Here is a 17,500-nt window from a genome sequence, read left to right as displayed (position 1 = left end):
TGCCGTGTTCTACATTTCTTTTGGTGATGGCACCTAGCGATTTTATTCAGCTTGAAGAACGTCACCATAGCAAAGAAGTTCACCTACAACATACAATTTCTCTGATCAACCTTTAACTCGACAATCTCCGTACGCGAAATGGTTTCAATCTCATCATAACAACGCCGTGAATGGCGATTATCCATTCGAAAGACAAGAACAATGTCGCCGACACCACAGCTGGTTGGGACACCATGACTCAATCAGCATCCAGCTGGTTCCGTCTCCATGACTCAGCAGAACCAAGAAACAAATAGCCCAGATGAAAAAAAAAATTAAGTAACAAGAACAGTTATCAATGCAGTGAATAACCTTAGGAGAAATACCAGAAATTGGAGATAGTAGAAACTACAGTTACTATTCATCTTATTGTGGGAAGAACGAATCCTTTCATCTGGCCAAATAACAATGCATTCTCAAAATGTGGGGATGTACCAAACAACCCCCACCCTTCTAACTTCTTCCATCATTTTCTCCCTTTCTCTCTCTCTCTTTCCCCTCACCTCCCCCTCCCCCTTTCTCTTCTCTCCTTCTTCTTCTTCTCTCTCTCTCTCTCTCTCTCTCTCTCTCTCTCTCTCTCTCTCTCTCTCTCTCTCTCTCTTTTCTCAGATTTTGCTTTAAGTATGATATCTGCTATGCATACCCTCACAACCACACACACAAATCCAAACACGAATCATACGACTGAACTCATTAGGCAAATTTCAGAGTTCAACGTTTGAGATGATACATTGCGAAACATTATGAAACCTGACACTGGGGTGTGTGATATCGCTCAGAGACGTTGACATGGTCGACCTGGGTGTGCTTCGTCGCCATGCCGCCGTCCTGCCTCCTATCAGAAGAGGAACTCATATCTGAAGGAAGAGCACCTATCTGCAGAAGGAGAGCGCCAAGAGGACCCGTCCTTGGTTGTTGAGTTCAACATTTTTCTGCAGATGGACCGTTGAAGAGTCTTTGGCATCCCTTACTCACCTAAAAAAAAAAAAAACGAAAAAGAAATGAATTATACATGATCAGATACTTCCAGGGTAAATGAAATTACTGTCATTTTCATCACGACCATCACATGTCCATTTTATCTTACTTACCACTCTCATCACACTTCTTTCATCACTGTAGAAATTGAAACTGCAATACCTTCACCACCGGTGATGTCATTAACCCGTCTTAGGTAAAGTGGGGTCAGGCAGACCCCATGCTTTTTTGTTTTTTTACTTTTAATACATTAATATATTGCATATAGTTATGTTCTCCCCTATACCTTCTTGACGAGTGGAGTAGTTTAAGGGTGTGATAGGGTCATTCCTGAATCTTGCTCTATATAAACTTTATAGAGCTTTTGGGCCCGTCAGACCCCACTTTACCTTAGATGTGAGTAGCGTGGGGTTTGTTAGACCCCACTTTACCTGAGGTTTTTTCATGTCATATAAATGTTTTATTATTTATACTTATGGGTAAATAAGAATTTCTTCTTATCATTTTTTATGACTGATATGTTGAATTTTGTTTGTTTTCGATGGTGATGGTATTATTTGGAATGCATCGTAATTGTGTTGACTAGGGAACTATAGTTTTATGTTCATTATCATTTCTTTTCTTTTTTTAAATCTGTTTGTCGTTATTCTGGGTAACTATTGCCTACACTGCAAAAGACCAGTGTGTCAGGAACATTCAACCCCCAACTGCAATGACTGCAATTGGATTCTTCAGTATCACAAAGTCAAAATAATTACCTCCAATTTTTTCAGATTTTTTGGTTTATGAAACACATTTATTATTCATTTGTTGTGGCTCTACTTTTCCTAAGATAGTTGGGACATTGGTCTCTACAAAATGATGATAACCAACCGCTTCACGTTTCCTGTTTTCAGTCAAGTACCCTCTAAAGTCAGCAATACCTTACTTTTCATAATTTTTTTGTAATTTTCATTAAAAAAATATTTCTAACAATTATAGTCACTTTCAAGCATGTAAATGGAAGAAGATAAGTTGAAGTACATATGTTTTGATTTCTATGACACTAAATGCAGTGGAAATATTTTATTTTTTATTTTTTGTGTTTGGGGTAAAAAAAAATTACCTCCGATTTTTTCAGATTTTATGTTTTTTTGAAACACATTTATTATTCATTTGTTGTAGCTCTGTTTTTCCTTAAAGATAGTTGGGACATTGGTCTCTACAAAATGATGATGACCAACCGCTTCACATTTCCTGTTTTCAGTCAAGTACCCTCTAAAGTCAGCAATACCTTATTTTTCATAAAAAAAAAAAAAATAATTTTCATTAAAAAATATTTCTAACAATTATAGTCACTTTCAAGCATGTAAATGGAAGAAGATAAGTTGAAGTACATATGTTTTGATTTCTATGTCACTAAATGCAGTGAAAGTATTTTTATTGTATTTTTTGTGTTTGGGGTCTGTCAGACCCCGCTTTACCTGAGGTGTTTCCCCAAAAAAGCTTTACCTGAACAGGGTTAAAACAACATGTCATCACATGTTCCCGTTACTATATATATATATATATATAATATATATATATATATATATATATATATATATATATATATATATATATATGTATATATATATTCATATAAACAATTCCCTAAATGTAATGAAAATGAGTAACGGCTCACTGCAGGAGCATTGCCCTATCCTCTTGGAAAGGATACAGCCAATGATTATTCAAAACCATATTTCCCTCTATTACTATTGTTTTAGTGACACATATTCGAGTATGGAATATCATAAAGAAACCCAAAGGAGCGAAAGAACTGGAAGATCTTTAAATCCATAACGAATATACACGTCCGTAACCTAAATACAAAAGAGTAAGTTTCTGTAGCTGCAGCCAGTTATCTAGGAGGAAGGTTTACCATTAAGAAAACGACGCTGTTTACGATTATTCAAAATGTTTATGGCCTCTTTCACCAAGTTCCATAAAGTGCCTTGGGTGCCACATTAGTTGGCACTGTCTGGCAAGCCGTCGCTTCGAAGCTTTCCGATAACCAAAATACATCGTTCCCCCCTATTAGGAATCCTTGAAATTCAGAATTTTTCAATATTCTGAAAGAAAATACCTTTTCAAAAAATACCGACACTATTTCAGGTCTCCGAAAATTTCTAGATTTCGGATTTTTTTTTATTCGAATACTGGAACATCCTATTTCTGAGGTTTCTAGGAGACATAACTACCAGGATATTGTGATTCACGGCTTCCAGAGCAACCTGAGTGACTGACTATCTGGAGCCAATACATAACTGGGCTTACAAGTTCTGTTTACAATATCTTATCTGAAGTAGTATACGAACCGTTGAAAATATACAAAACCCATCAATACCCTCATCTCCACCTTGATGTGGGGGCCCATGGGGCTGCCACTCGGTCTTCGAAACTGGCCTAAGATATCTCGTACTCCATTTTGTCTCTTTTGTCCCAATTGTTCACGTGAAGAGAAGTGACAATCGGAGACTGCTCCCTCTTCTTCCTATAAGTCGCAGGAAAAAATATATATATATTATATATATATATACATATATATATATATATATATATATATATATATGCAAAGTAGACCACTTGGAAAAAACTAACGAAGCAGAGCGCTTTCGTATGTTACATCTTCAGTGTTGCACTGAAGATGTAATATACGAAAGCGCTCTGCTTCGTTAGTTTTTTTTTTCCAAGTGGTCTACTTTGCATAAGTGAACACACGTACCCGTGTTCTTATTAGCATATATATATATATATATATATATATATATATATATATATATATATATATATATGTGTGTGTGTGTGTGTGTGTGTGTGTGTGTGTGTGTGTGTGTGTGTGTGTGTGTGTGTGTGTGTGTGTGTGTGTGTGTGTGTGTGTGTGTGTGTGTGTGTGTGTGTGTGTGTGTGTGTGTGTGTGTGTGTGTGTGTGTGTGTGTGTGTGTGTGTGTGTGTGTGTGTTGGTCTCCTCGAGTCTCTCGATGTTAATGGCTTAGAATTAAAGTTTATTGTCGTTGATAAATATGTATATCTGTTCACTGAGACACACTCAGTGTTGTGCAAATACTTTCCCGCGTTCGTATACTTACCTATTGTATTATCATAGTGGAGACTGGTTGAAAGCACACAGATATATAAGAAAAGTTGCACTAAACTTATATGTCTCTTGATGGCGGAATCGGTTAAGTCCCTAACACTTGTTACGTGCTAGCACAGGTTCGAGTCCTTGGCTGTACCACGTTTCAATGTTTGCGTGTTGGCCTCCACGAGTCCCTCGATGTTGATGGCTTAGAATCAAAGTTTATTGTGGCTGATAAAAATGTATATCTGTTCACTGGGATTCATTCAGTGTTGTACACTTTCCCACGTTCGTATACTTACCAATTGTACTATCATAGTGGAGAAGGGTTGAACGCAAAATTTCGTGTACGTGTATGTAACTCCAGCATACAAATATATAAGAAAAGTTGCACTCAACTTATATCTCTCTTGATGGCACAATCGGTTAAGTCACTAACAATTATTACGTGCTAGCACAGGTTCGAGTCCTTGGATGTACCACGTTTCAATTTCTGCATGCTGGCCTCCTCGAGTCGCTCGATGGTGATGGCTTAGAATTAAAGTGTATTGTGGTTAATAAAAAGGTGTATACATATATATATATATATATATATATATATATACAGTATATATATGTACATATATGTATATATATATATATATATATATATATATACAGTATATATATATTACATATACATATTATACATATAATAACATATACATATATATGAATACATATACATATATATGAATACATATATATATATATATATAATATAAATATATATATATATATATATATATATATATATATATATATTACATATACTGTACATGTTATATATATAATAATATATACATATATATGAATACATATACATATACATATATATATATATATATATATATATATATATATATATAACTTATGCAACACATACAACCCTCCATTTCTTACTAGTGAGATCTATGACAGGATCCAATCACTGTTGACAGCGGCTGCGGGCTCCGGATTTCCAGTCAATAAAACTGGAGGCAAAAGATAGCATTATTATTATTCCCTGTAACAGACCTGTGAGGTTCCTCAGGGAACCTCGCAAGGCCCCCCCTTGGCAGGGAACGAGCCCCTAGGAAGAGCAATCAAAGCCATTATGACATAAAACCCTAATTCAAGCAAAACAAGAGCAGTTCATATCACAGAAAATCGTTAAATTCCAGTAATAGAGAGACAGTAATTGAGTTCTTTATGTGTATTACCCAGGCAGGGATGGTGTTTGCATTTTACACAGCCAGTATACAACCTCAGTCCATTCACTGCCCAAGATGTTGCTGGTGACCTGAAGACCTGTCGACGTGTCTGAAGAACGACGGCGTTCCGTCGTTCCGCCGTCGGTATTACTTCGTTCCGCCTCTGGTGTTCCCCCGTTCCACAGCTCCAGATTTTCTCTGTTCCATCGCTGTACACGTTTTATCTTTCCGTTATGGCATGTTCCGTTGTCGCAAATGTCCCGTCGTTCCGCTTATGATGTTCCATGATTCTTTCGCAGCAATGATATGTCTTCCTTCCACCAAAATACATATATATATATATATATATATTGTTCCGCTATTGTCCTATCGCTCCATCGCTCCACCACCGTGGGTGAGCCATCGTTCCAGTACGGTATGGTTCCAATACCAGTATCCCGTCATTCCGGTAACGCTACTGTTCCACCGTTCTGCCACCACAATGTTCCGCCATTCCGGCATAGCAGTCATTCCTCCTTCCCACAATAGTGAACATTCCTTTCTAGCCTCACTGCGAGACTTTCCTTTCGTTCCACACGTGTAACTCCGGAACCAGGAACGCATCGTTGCTGACGTTTATGTTGGACACGTCCTTCCCTCTCCCCCCTCCCCTGTTTCCCTTCTCCACCGCCGCAACTTCTTGTTCCGCGTCAGTCGCTATTCCATCACAAACTGCCACAATCGAGAGTCTTGTCTTCCGGAGGAGGAGGGAGAGGGGGAGAAGGAAGGGAAGGGAGAGGTGGAGGTCTTCAATTGACTTTCCTCCAGAGTTCCGGTTAGCTTTAATTCAACATGGGCCCGTGATATCATTTGACTCTTTTGTTATATACGGGGATTCCCTCAACTGAATAAAATCGCTTGGCGACAACTGTACATCGCAATAGGCTCGAGATAGCTTTTACCGAACCGGGTACAATGCACTCTCCTTCCAGTATGGCCCCCTTACACAGTAGGTCCTGGGCTCCAATTCGAATGGAATGTGCCCATTCTTCCATATCATCCAAAGTTCACTGCTGAACAAAGGTTTCTCCCAGCCCGTTCCACAAGCCGCACGACTGTGCCAGTCTTTCTCAACTTTGGATACTTCGGATCCCTTCCCCTTACTGGATGCTGGGTGACCGCGATATTTTGGCCCCGTGTTTGTCCATACGCTCCACGCGCCACAATTAATTTTTGGCAATATACCAAAGGTTAGGTGAGGTTAGGTTAGATTAGGTTAGGTTAGGTTAGGTTAATATAGGATAGCATTGTGTAGGGTTAGGTTAGGTATGGATAGGATTACGAAGGGTTAGATTAAGTTAGATTAGGTTAGGTTAGGTTAGGTTAGATTAGATTAGGATAGAATTACGTACGGTTAGGTTAAGTTTGAGTTAGAATAGAATAGGATAGGACTGGTTAGGTTAGATTAGGTTGGTTAGGATTACACTGAACTTGGTTAGATTACGTTACATTATTTTACATTACGTTATGTTACGTTAGACTGGTTAGGATTACGTTAAATTAGGTTAGATTATGTTATGTTACATTACGTTTCGTTAGATTAGATTAGCTTGGTTAGGGTTACGTGATGTTATGTTATGTTATTTTATGTTACGTTAGGTTGGGTTAGTGAAACAATTAAGATATCAAGGGTTCCGAAGTCAGGTAAGAGGCCTATTGGGAAAGAATTCTATTCTTGCAACCAGTCCTGCTATCAATCTGGGTGTCGAAAACAAAGCGAATTGGGCTCCAACACCACCAAACATTACTCGGAGAATGCAGCGCCTATTAAAGGCAACACCAACACCACGCCAACCTCCCACTTTTCAATTCGGAAATTTCCGTCCAATTACTTCGACAGAATGAGTCGCTAAACATTTTTAGTTGGAGGTAGCAGTCAAAATTACTAAAGAAATATATATATATTTTTTATTTGTTCAGCGCTCATTCACGAATCTGATTAGGGCCAACGCTGAATATCATATAATTTCATACAGCCACGGCTGCTTGAGGTATTCTAGAAAATGGCTGGAGAAAAATATGAATAATTCTTGGACGCTGATGTTAAGAAACAATTCTCATTTTCTCCCTGAATAAGATAGAATAAAAAAAGAATAAAGTATAATGGACCCGTACTCATCAATATTCCTTTGTGTTTCCATCCTTGGGACCCCAACAGAGTTCCATTTTACAGATCTACATTTATTCATTACCTCTTATTTGGGAAAACGAATCTTACCATTTGTTTAGGTTGCCACCAGATTATTTCATTCTGCTCTAAGGAACCCTTGCCCTCCTTCTGTGCCCATGTTGGAATCTAGACATTTCAATCTAGCTGGCGCCAGAAGAATTTATTACAATTGGGAGGGGAAATTTCTAGACATTAATGGGAAAAGATCTCTTTTAACCCATTTATTACCCGCCCAAGATTTTATTACAGCTAATGCTGGGATATTTTATTGACCTGAGGAAGAACTCAGCCCATGAATGAATTAAGAGAAAACTTCCTACGTCTTCTATGGTCACCTAGTGTCAACTTCAACACCGAAGCTCTCTTCAAAACTCTTGTCTGAGGGTACACCAGCTTCAATTCTCGGGCTTTACAGTACATAAGCTGTGTCTCGCTGCACTGCATCTAACCTATGCAATGTGTCGGGGGCAAAAATACCTTCATCACTAGAGTTCTCTGATGATAGGGGTGGTAAGGTGTGGGTCTTTAAGTGTGCACGTCTGCTTTGACTCGAATAAGTCCCTTACATGGGGAAATGAAGCCTTTGAACATACACCAATCTCTTTACATCCATGCAGTGCGGTATAAGGAAGGAAACATTAATCATTCTTTCAATTATCGTTGCATCGCGGTGCATCAATCAGGCACCAAGATGCGCACTCAGCATCAATTTCCTGTAAATTAATCATTTAAAAATGACTAATTCAATTCAACGTATCTGTTCATTTCGATAGCAACCATATAATGTAAAACATGACATTGATTAATTCCATTTAATTCCTTTTTCTATCACACAAAGAAGAAATATCAGCTTCCTAATGCAACTTTGAGAGAGAAATTCTTTGAAGTTAAATCTTCGAATGTGTCGCGCGGAAAACTAGTGGACAAACCGAAATCCCAGCAGGACAGAAGGTTCCATGCAGATGAATAAAATATCCTGGCGTCAGATATAATCCATAAGTGTCATCCAATACGTTAGAACTTAATCTAGCCAGGCTAGTGCTCCTTAAATAAAGAAGAGATGTCAGAAAAATTGATAAGGTGGCTAGACGGCAACTAGAAACAAAGAGTACCATCCGGAACAAAAGAGGCCAGTCCTTTTCGAGAAGCAAGGTGAAAAAGATCACGTAGTAACTAGGTAGAAAGAAGATTTTACTTGTCCGAATACTTTGGTATAAATATCTAAGAAGATCCCCATCCATTCAGACTTTCCACAAACAGCTATTTATTATACACACCGACATGCACACGAATATATACGTACACACACACTTTATGAATGCATACGCACCACGCAGGACAAGGGCAAGGAACAATGAAGACTACCAAATGTTGTCAAAGAAATCCCTTCTTTTGTTAAACAATATGATATTGTAATCCTAACAGGTAACTTTAATGGTTCGGAGATACTAATTGATGAGGTAATACTGTGTTAAATACTGCAATAGAAAATACAATGACCCAATGGGTAAAAATAAATGACACAAGTATGAGAAAACACCCTGCAAGAATAAACGTACTATTAACCAAGGAACCTGACATTGATTTATTTTTTATATGCCTCGCAGGAGTTACCATGTGGTGCTTGAATTTCACCTGACAGGAGACTCAATGGATGTGTCTCACAAACAAGGTCGATGTAATATTGGAAAAGCAAATTTCCCCAGTTTGAAAGATTCTTTTTTTCTTTTTTGTCAAAGAAGTGAATGGTGAGGAATTCACAGTGATACAAAAATCAAAATCTAAGCATATATACTAGGGTGTGAGCAGATATGTGCCAAGGATTAATGGGAAAAAAAAATCAGTGAAAAAGCTGCTGTTAAAAAAAAAGTGTGAAAGGGAACTAGAAATGTGACGTGGAAAATCTTGAAAAATAAAATATGGAATAAGAAAATTCTGGAAGAATACAGAAATATAAGAAATGATTATATAGGGCTTCTATTTAAATGAATTAACTTCTAAAATAAATCAAAAGCCATTTATTGGCTAATTCAAATCCACACTCAATTTCAAATCTAATCATGGCAACTGGAGATTAAAAGGCAGGATTGCAAGAGTATAATTCATTTCATGCAAATTACAATAGGTAAATACAATTATGTAAATACGCACACACACACACACACACACACACACACACACACACACACACACACACACACGCACACACGCACACACGCACACAAACACACACACACACACACACGCACGCACACATACGCACGCACGCACGCCAGCAAATTGGGAGAGCGGACGAGATCGACAAGACATCAGGAGCGAGTTGAAAGTGTGTGTAGTTCGAGAAGATAGGAAGGACAGGCAGACACCTGATTCACTCTTGCTGACCCATAAATTTCGCCCATCTTATATTGTAGCCATGCAAAGGTATCTTTTGTTGTTATGTATTTAATGTATTTCTATGCTCACAGGTTCTAGCATCATTAAATTTATTCTTATTTTTATAAACAACGACAAAAGTTATGTTTGTGTGGATCTAATATAACATGAGTCAGTTTGAAGTGTCTGCAAGATTATATAGGAGAATCGGGGGTGACCTGATAAGACAGGCAATTTCGAAATGTGGGAACTGTGGCGAGAAGAGGGGACCTTGTCGATGCAGGAAAAGACTTCCAAAAAAAAAAAAAAAGGGGGGGGACGGGGAATATGAGGGGAAGGAAAGGAAAAGTAGTATAACTGAAAGAATGCCAAAGGTACGGAAGGGGAATGGAACAAAGAAGGAAGAAAAATGTGAAGGAAAACATGTGGAACGGGCTGGAGGCAGGGTCAGAGGATGAACACATACATAGGTTGCATACATACACATATATACATACATGCATACATACATACCTACGCATACATACTGTACATACATACATACACTGTATATCATACATACATACTGTACGTATAACATGTGTGAATGCAAACATGTCTACGTATATATAAAGGCCACAATTCCCAAGAGATAGCGGAGACAAGGGGGAACCCCCGTCATAACGATCCATTCACCAACTCCTCCCACTTCAGCTCCACTGACAGAAATATGTAGAGTATGAACTATATGTCCTGTGTGCATATACATACACACTGAAACAGACACACAGACCCAAAGACTCACAAACAAAAAGACGTACGTGCGAGTGCGGGAAGGGAAAAAATAAAAAATAAAAAATAAATTTGATATGAGCATTCGAGTTTCAACAGGGATCGATACTGCCCCTCGTCATATTCTTGATATACTCGCATTCGTACAGTTTACCAAAGGAATACAAAAATACAGAACCATGTTTGCATGTTATGACTAAATCATAAATAGCAGATTTACTGTAATTCGAAAATTCGATTTCCATCAACTATACACCAGGCACGAAAAAATGTTACAAAGAATGACTTTCTAGCAAGTTGTCTTGTAAAAAAAGACATTAAATTCTTATATATTAGGTAAAGAGGAACTAAAACAAATTGAGAATGAGTAAGTGACATAGATAGATAGATAGATAGATAGATGGAGAGAGAGAGAGAGAGAGAGAGAGAGAGAGAGAGAGAGAGAGAGAGAGAGAGAGAGAGAGAGAGAGAGAGAGAGAGAGAGAGAGAGAGAGAGAGAGAGAGAGAGAGAGAGAGAGAGAGAGAATGTTCTCTATGACCTCAGATCACGTAAAGAACTCGTGATTGACAGTTATCAACCTCCTGGATAAGAGCTTCAGAGCTCCTATAGTCCAATTCATTGGTAATATTGTGACCTTACACCACACACGAATCCCCTTGCTAATGGAGAGCGGTAACAGCTTACAGTAACGTAATAGACCTGAGCGAGGTGTGCGTGTGATTCACCATGGTCTTGGATCACGTGTTGGACTCGTGCTCAACATCTATTAGCTTCTCGGAGGAGAGCTCAGAGCTCATATATGACCGATCTATGGGTAATGCTGTGATCTTTACACGCGCACACACACCCAACTCACTGTCCACGAGTTGCAGTAACGACTCTCAGGGCAGCGATACTGAAATCATTTTAGCCCTGGGCGGGATTCGAACCCGGACCACCGTAGTGATGGCCGGGAGGTCTAACCACTGCGCCATCGAGTCTTTTTTTTTATGCGTGTGTGCGCATGCATGTATGTGCTTGTATGCGTGCGCGTTCCATTATTTGTTTTCTTTTTTTTTTCTAATATTCCATTTATCCTTCCATGAAACATTACGGGTCCTTGTGTTTTAGATTTTTCCTTTTTAAATGAATACTGTAGTGATGCATGAAGTATGTCCTATAAAAATATAAACTTAAATGGTTACCATTCCCCTTGTGTTATTTGTCTCTAACTATTCCTGGTTTAGCTTGTTTTGTACTAATAAGAACATGAGTGAATGTACAAATATTCACGATTATTCTAACAAGTTAAGATAAATTGCTGTATCATCACTTAATTTCACGTATATCTGAAGATCAGGTAGTCATGTCGTACATTTACGACGTGTAAGTCTTTTATCACTTCGCAGACTTACAAATATCGTAAACGTTCAGCGTAAAGAAACGCACTAACGACAGTTCAACAGTGATGATAAAAAGAAGGTCACTGTAGTACCCAGAAGTGGAAGGCAGGTGGGCAAATGAAAGACATACGTATAAAGAGAAGCAGTGTAAAGAAAGCGCAAACGACAATTCAACAACAACAGCAATAGCAATGATAATGATAATGATAATGATAATGATAACGACGACGACGACGACGACGACGACGACGACGACGACGACGACAACAACAACAACAACAACAACAAAACAACAACAATGATAATGATAATGATAATGATAATAATAATAATAGTAATAATAATAATGATAACAATAATAATAATAATAATAATAACACCAATAATAACGATAAATTACTGTAGTACCCAGAGGTGGAAGCCAGTTGAGCAAATGAAAGGCATACATATGAAGAGAAGCGAAGCTCCCTGCGGTTAACTCAACCTATACTGGGCCATTACGAAAGAGAGCCACTTTACAACAATGCACACGTGTCTCTGCGTGTACACGCCTGTACACGTGTGCAGTTGTATGTGTGTGTGTGTGTGTGTGTGTGTACGTAGACCTTGTTTCCCTCCTCATTCAACTCGACCGGTCTCTGCTGCCATTTTCCCCTCGCTATGTCCCCTTCCCCATTTTCTTTCCGTTTTACTTTTTCCTCCTCCTCTTTTTTTTCACTTTCAAATTAAGCCCCCCCCCCTACCCTTTTCACCTTCCCTCCTTCGCTCTATTCTATCTCGTTTCGCCTGGGTTCATTTACCTTTCTTCACTCTCTCCTCCGTCCCCCGGTCATTATTTCTGATCGATATTTGGTTACTGGAACAGCAAGTCATCCCTATCTCCCTCCCCGTCTCCCTCTCCTCTCTCCTCCTTCTCTTAGGCTGAACTTAAGAAAGATTTCTTGTTTCAGGACCTTTCGGTCGCTCTCCACTCGGCCTTCCTTGGGCTTCTGTTCATCGTCATCATTGCCAATGAAAAATTTCTTTACTTCGTTAAAAAATTCCCAGTGACTAGAATTGGGCTAGTGCCTGCTGCCCCTCTTCCTCATACTCAATCCCTACATCGATTACTTGAGTGTTTCATCCTCTTTTGACATCCCGGCTCATCCCCTTTGAAACATTCCTTACCCATCACTTTCTCTCCCTCTTATCTCATATACTCTGCCACCTTAGTTCCCACTTTCAAACTTTTCTTTGTCTGTTTGTTTGTCTGTTTGCCTATCTGTCTGTCTGCCTGTTTGTCTGTCTGTTCACCTGGTTTGCTTGTCTCTATCTAATTTTGTTTTGACATCCCAGTTTCCACATTCAAACAACCCTTTCTCTGTCTGTCTGTTTGCCTGTCTTTTTTTTTCTCATTGTCACAGTCTTCCTTCTTCTCCTATTTCTATATACCTCTCATCCTCTTCCCTCCCTCCCTCCCTCTCTCTCTCTCTCTCTCTCTCTCTCTCTCTCTCTCTCTCTCTCTCTCTCTCTCTCTCTCTCTCTCTCTCTCTCTCTCTCCCTCTTTCTCTCTGTCTTACTCCCCTCCCCCCTCAATTGACCCCCTTCCCCTTCCTCCCCCGATCGTCTCTGTCCCTTTGTCCACTTGTCAGTTATCCTTTGTCCAATCCCCTTTATTGTCTTAATTCCCCTTTGCTTAGTTCTCTACCCCCACTCCCTCTTTGTTTGTTTGTCCACTTCCACTTATTTCACATAATCCCATTTCCACTGTTCACTTGAATTCACTTTATCCACTTTGGCGCCGTCCCATTCGGCCTTGTCCACTTCCCTTTCACTCCTCCTTCCTACCGGGTGGCACTCTTTATTTTATTCAGTCTGCCGCCAGGCTATTCTATTCGTTTCAGTAATATCTCCTTTGGGGTCGCAAGGGTTAAGGAGTACAGACGTTTGGGTTTTTAGTTCCCTTTCGTTTTCCATTAGCTTTCTTTAAATTACATCATATTCTATAGTTTTGCTTTCGCACGTTCTGCCTTCGTCCTTTTCACGTGCGCTGTTGTCCGTCTGTCGTCCATTTCTCTTCCTCCTAATAATCCTCCAATTTCACACCACCGCCACCGTATCGTCTTCGTCCTCTTCGTCTTCGTCGTCTTTGTCCTCACCACCACCACCATCACCATCATTATCGCCATTATCATATTTTTTCCTTCTCTTACCTTTAGGGAAAGTGATCCCTTTCCACGCCTTCCCTCATTTCGCTCTCCCTCCCCCCACCCTCCATTCCCCTTTAATTACTCCCCTCATTTCACCTTCGTTGTCGATCACCTAACAAGGTAACTAAGTAGGAGGTTGTTAGCCAGATCCAGAATGTGGAGAAACACGTGTGGCAAAAAGCATTGGAGCTTCCGATAACTGCCAGCCGTTCTTAGTCACTGTTTTTCCTTGCAACTGTTTGTCGTATCTTCGGCACAGAACCCAACAGGCGTAAGTCTTATCCTGTATACTACAATTAGATAAAAGGAAGAAAACAGTCCAACCAGCTGTCAAAGTAATGTTGTAACCATCGTTTTTTCCAATATCTTAAAGCCCATCATGGAATCCACTGCTGAAGACTTGGAGATCTCCATTAGGAAAGGGACTAAGATTGAGCTCTTGCAGGTGTCTCGGTGCAAACTCTACCAAAAACCTCACAATTCTGCAATATGTGCGGCCTGCACTCGAAATATCTATCTTAGCAAACCCTATTTTCTCTTCTTCACGCGCGCGTATGTGTGTGTGCGTACAAGTGCTTACTTGCATGATGTATATGCTTATGCATGCATCTTAATGTGCAAGCATGGTAGATGTAGATCGTGGATCAGCATGAATAAGCAAGGAAAACAATGATTACATTATGTAAACGATGGCGTGTGCGAGACCGAAACAAGACCAATATCCGTAAGAAGAGAGAGGACAAAATAAGGAATGATAAGAATGCAGGTAGCGTATGAGAGAAAATGGGAAAAAAGAAAGAGAAAAGTTCGCGGGAACGAGTGAGAGGAAAGTAAAGAGAGAAACAACTAGTTACCTAGATGTGAAGAAATAGCTGGGAAGAGAAAGAAAAGTAGAGGGAGAAAAAGGGGAGAAGCAGCCAACCGAGGAAAGAGCCATGAGGGATAGGAGGGAAAGAAGAGAAGAGAGGGAGATAGATAAGATAGGAGAGGAGAGGAAGAAAATGGTATAAGGAAAAGGAGAGACATGGCGAGAAGAGAAAAGAGGGTAGGAATGAAGAGGGGATGAAGAGGGAGAGGAGAGAGGGAGAGAGGGAGAGAGAGGAGAGAGAGGAGAGAGAGGGGAAAGAAGAGAAACTGGGGAAGAGAAGAGGAAAGAGATAAAAGACAGGGTAGAGAGAAACAAGGAGGGAGAAAAGAGAAAGAAGAAGAAAGAATAAAAAGAGGAGAAAAGATGGAGGGAGGGAGGGAGGGAGGATGTAGTGAAATGAGGTTTGAGAATTTCCAGACTTAAGAAAAAGAACAGGGTTTACCTGATGGTGGTCGCCTCATTAAAGACTCATTAACATACAATAGTCGCGTGAGGCGGCACGGAAATGGTGCCGGCAATCCCCCACTACCTGTGTTAACGGCCCCGTGTTACGACGAGGGAGCCCTCTCAATAAAAGAACTATAAAGTAGTACTCTTAGGCTACGAGTTAAGTGGTTCCTTGTTATTGGTCCCCCTTTCCTCCCTGCGTGTTACACTTATTCCCTTTTCTCTGCGGCCTCTTTCCTCTTCACGTGTGGCAGGTGTCGGAGTGTGAAAGGGTGGAGTGAAGGGGAAGGGGGGTGGTTTGTTCTACCTTAGTGTGGCGGACTTTTAATATAATATCTAGTCAATCTGACCGTGAGAACTACACGAATACGAATAGCTGAAATGGCATGTACAAGGAGTTATGGGTGACATTATAGCAAAATGTTATCTTAAAATAGATGAACAGTGTTTTGATTACCTCTAAACTGTAAACTTCAGGCCCACACATGTCAACAACGGTCCCCGAGCCCTTCTGTATATCCCTCTGGGAAGAAACTCTACTATTGTCTGTGTTGTATTAGTGTGAATTTCATTCTATGTCACAGACTGGTGGAAGCAGCAGAACAGTCACCGGTTACTAGTTCTAATCACATGAAAATTATAACAAAGATGTTCACAAAGATCTTCGGCCCGCACCACAGACCAAATAACATCCTCCTTGGGGCTCCACTACTGAACAGAGAGATAAAGATATTGATGGGATTTGAAGACAAGCGGCGGGGAGATGATCCTTCTCGATGTCCGTCTTACAGGACGACCATTACTGAGCATTCATTATTGATCCCCAATGGTGGTCTTCTCTTCCTGCAGTAAGCGTCTTACTGAAGGGGAATGAAGGAAAACTAAAGTTAAATTCGCATTTCCATGCAGGACCTGTCCGTTTCTCCTGCTAGGGGGGAGGAGGAGGAGGAGGAGGAGGAGGAGGAGGAGGAGGAGGAGGAGGAGGAGGAGGAGGAGGAGGAGGAGGAAGAGGAAGAGGAAGAGGAAGAGAAGGAGGAGGAGGAGGAGGAGGAGGAGGTTGAAGATGACCCCCTTCTTGGTGAACTCGAGAGAGGACGAGTCGCGGTTGGAATGTCTCTGATGACCACCTCTAACTGACCCTCGGCCCCACAAAGGACAGACGGAGAAATGAAGAGGCAGAGCAGTGGGGAGGCTAGCGAAGTGCACCAGGGACTTATCTCCTACCAGGAAACTTCGGAAAGACAGAGATGAATACACGTTATCATTGAAAATATATCTATTTTTGAGTTCGTCGTCTTGCAAAAAAAAAAAAAAATACACTGTGGGGTGTTAGTAGAATGGAAAGGACAGACTAAGAACTAAATTGGCTGGGAAAGTAATACACTGCAACAGTGATTTCATCTGAGCAAGAAGCTTTGGAAAGATATATGTTTATGTTATCATTGGAAATACAATTATTTCGAGTCCTGTAACACAAGAACATACTGAACTGTTAGATTAATGTAATAGGGTACCCATTTGAAATATACTCTTAACACAATAGATATATAGACAGATAGATGAATTAATAAGTAAATAGATCAACAAATAAATAGTTAATAAAATAAATATATAGATAAATGAATAAACAAATGAATAGTTAATTAAATAAAAATATAGATAAATGAATAAATGAATAAATAGATAAACAAATGAATAGAAAATCAAATGAAAATAAAGGGGTCAATGGAAAAAAGTAAATAAATGAATGAATGATAAATGAATGAATTATAAATAGATAAATTGTGAACCCATGCTGTAAGAGCTTTGTCCAGTTGCAGAGCAGGATGGGCCCCGAATGCTGAAGGCAGTCGTCTATCACTAGATGAGTGACTTGCTTGCTCTAGATGCACTCAACTGGCTGTACTG

At 39.8% G+C, this 17,500-nt stretch overlaps 1 protein-coding gene and 1 long non-coding RNA gene across 4 annotated transcripts in view; both read right to left on the bottom strand.

The window, feature by feature from the left end:
* Positions 1-17,500, bottom strand: part of LOC143032868 (uncharacterized) — a 910,430-nt gene that overhangs the window by 804,310 nt on the left and 88,620 nt on the right. The window lies entirely within an intron of this gene.
* LOC143032545 (uncharacterized) lies at positions 2,916-6,046 on the bottom strand. The gene is made up of 4 exons (XR_012967119.1): positions 5,359-6,046; positions 5,060-5,130; positions 4,128-4,648; positions 2,916-3,532 (listed from the first exon to the last, which is right to left on the bottom strand). It is a non-coding gene; the product is annotated as an uncharacterized LOC143032545 (long non-coding RNA).

This window comes from Oratosquilla oratoria, chromosome 14, assembly GCF_046742065.1.
Source record: "Oratosquilla oratoria isolate Oo_2021 chromosome 14, ASM4674206v1, whole genome shotgun sequence".
Taxonomy (NCBI): domain Eukaryota; kingdom Metazoa; phylum Arthropoda; class Malacostraca; order Stomatopoda; family Squillidae; genus Oratosquilla; species Oratosquilla oratoria.
This window is presented reverse-complemented; position numbering and strand designations above follow the sequence as displayed.